A 3,093-nucleotide genomic window follows, 5' to 3' on the forward strand; every position below is an offset into this window, starting at 1 on the left:
ACAAAAATGGACAACGCATCTCCATGACATTTACAAAGTTTTCCCAAACCAACAAAAGTAGAAAAGAAAAGAGATCCGATTTCATCCTTTCATTCACTGTACCAATCAATAGCTTGCCCGGTAATCAGAAACGGCATTCTAAACTAAAAACACCACCAAAAAAAGACTCAAACTTTGACTTGCAATTAGATACATAGAACATAAAGCTACCACCTTTATCTCTGTTTGGTTCGAATTGTTCTTGTCCACGTCGATTTTGCGACGCGACGGCAGAAGATTCCTCCTCGGATGATCCATCGACACCGCATCCGTCGAGAACCCTAATCCTTTACCACACCAAACATCAGAAACCGCGACGCAGCCGCCACTGCCATTGACGTATCTAATTACAGAAGCGATTGGGCTGGAAGATTGGAGGGACAATGTGTGTCAGCGGCAGATCTTCGTCAGCAGCGCTGTGGCGGATTGTTTGGTGCCTAGCTCGTCGGAGTTTGATATCGCGATTCGTAGTGGAGCATATTTATACACGATCTCGGCGACGAACAACACAAACGAAAGTTTCGTAGTGGGATTGCGAATTAAGACGATTTAAGATGAATAAATCACAACGCAACGTTACAGAAACTGAATCGTCCCTCCGCCGATTGAAGAGAAACTGGATTTCAGCCAAGATATGAGGAAGGGCAAGCTCGGGTCGGCATTTTCTCGGGTCTCCAGATGACGCAAAGTCTAGATGACGTGTCAAAACGTTATAACGTGATTGGTCAATTTTCTTGTCCGACGTGAACGTGCTATCTGATGATTATATATCCCTTTTAGTATATTATAGATTTCGTAACTAACTACATGAATCTCATGACATGATATGATGAATTGATGACCGCAGTACCGCGTTTGTAATTTAAACTTGTTTTCTTAAGTTTTTAAAAAGAAGTTTGGTAGAGCTAAAAAGACGTATGATGCAAGTACAACAATGAAGAAAATTATTTAATTTTATGTTTTATATTTGGATACATACCAGTGTTGACGTCCGCGTAGGCATTTGTAGTTGGTTAAACAACTATACTAATCTAAAATATCATAATGCTAAAACTATTAATCTTTCCGTTTCATTTTACATATCGTTATATACTAAAATTTTCCGTTACAAAATAATTATCGTTTTATGATTTAAGTTTAGAAAACAATAAATAAAATATAACTTTAATACTCTCTCCGTATCAGTTTAACATGTGTTTAAGGATTTTGATTTTGTTTCAAAATAAGTGATGTTCTCATAATTTTAGGTGAAATTTAATGTCATTTGAAATTTTTGACCAACTATAAAATACTCCATTTTTTTATTGGTTGAATTAGTTTTGTTTAGTGTTATTTTATGTAACCAAAGCCAATTACATAAAAGTTTGTATTTTCTTAATATATCTGCAAAAATTTTAAACACCGCTTAAAGTGATACAGATGAAGATGAAGTAATTAAATAGGAGTAAAGCTGATTATTTAACCAATTCAAAAATTTGTGTGAAAAATAACTTTAATGGATAGATTTTTTTTTCCTTAGCTGAAGGCTGGAGTCGATTAATGAGAGCGTAAAACGAGTAGATGGTTATATTCTTTTGGTGATGTTTTTGTTATATTCTTTTGGTGATGTACCTAGGATCGACCAAACTTAAACCGGCATATGAGTCTGTGTCTGTGATTCAGTTTTCTGAATAATTATCCGGTTCTCGTCTGAATAAGAACTCATAATGTAAGCTGGACTTTGACTTATTCTTCGGATCACCTCTCGGGGTGAACCAGTTCACCAATTAATAATATTTTGTTATTTCATATTCGATATTTAAAAAAAAAAAACAAAAACAAAATATTATCAAATTATATTATGTTTTTAAAATAAAAAAGTAAAAAAATAAATAAAAAATAGTATCAGTTACAAAAAAAAAATTAAAAAGTATTTTTAACGTTGTCAGCAAAACACTAAACCCTAAATTTCAAATCATAATCCCTAAACCCTTGAATAAGCCCTAAACCCTTGAATAAGCCCTAAACCCATGGATAAATCCTAAACTCTAAGTCAAAAACACTAAACACTAAAACACTCAAGGCTTGGTGTTTTAGTGTTTAATTTTTTTTTTTAATTTAGAGTTTAAGATTTATACAAGGGATTTGGGTTTACCCAATGGTTTAGTAGTGTTTAGTATTTAAGGTTTAGGATTTAGTGTTTTGGTGACGACGTTAAAAAGATTTTTTTTAAAAGATTTTTTTTTTGTAACTATTATTATTTTTATTTGTTTTTTTATTTAAAAAACATAATATAACTTGACAATACTTTATTTTTTTTTTCTAAAATATATCTAATATGAAATAACAAAATCATATTGATTGGTGGACCTTAGGCGTGAATCCAAGAATAACTCGCTGGACCTTGTCATATTCACTTGTTTGATTAATCCCAACATATGTTGTTCAAATGTTTCAGCAGAGTTTCTTGCCAAATAAAAGTCACGAGACGAAAAAAGTCCTCGAGTCAAAGAAGCAAACGAACTCCAATCTCATGGCATAATAAAGTTTATAATTAAATTTTATATAAAAGTGAAAGAAAAATCAATATAAATCTCACTTTGAAAACTTGGTGATGGATCAATTTGACGTACCGGTTCGTTCTCCAGTTGGTCCTTTGAAGAATCTCTACCTCCACACGTATTCTCTAGTTCTTTACTCTTACTAGTGACAATGAAACCCGAGTAGTCCTTGATATCTCATGATTTTTATAAGTTTTAGATTCATATTTTAGCTTATTATGATCATTTTAGGTTGCATTTAGGTCTTTGTGTTGTATTTGCATACTCATTTGCATATCATAGGGGTTGGAATGCTTATTTGGAAGTTTGGGGCGAAATTCAAGGGTTATACTACAAAGTTTGGAAGTTTTGGGTCCACTGTGATGTTAACAAGAACCCAGGGACCAAGGTTGCAAATTCGTAATATTCGCTTGGGCTAAATCGCACATTGGAAACTTTGGGTTTGATTCGCGAGGGCATTTTTGCACATTCCAAAGGCTGGGTCCGTTTTGTAAAGAATCAAAAGGCCAGGGAC

The sequence above is a fragment of the Brassica oleracea genome, chromosome C4 (genome assembly GCF_000695525.1).
Source record: "Brassica oleracea var. oleracea cultivar TO1000 chromosome C4, BOL, whole genome shotgun sequence".
Lineage (NCBI taxonomy): Eukaryota > Viridiplantae > Streptophyta > Magnoliopsida > Brassicales > Brassicaceae > Brassica > Brassica oleracea.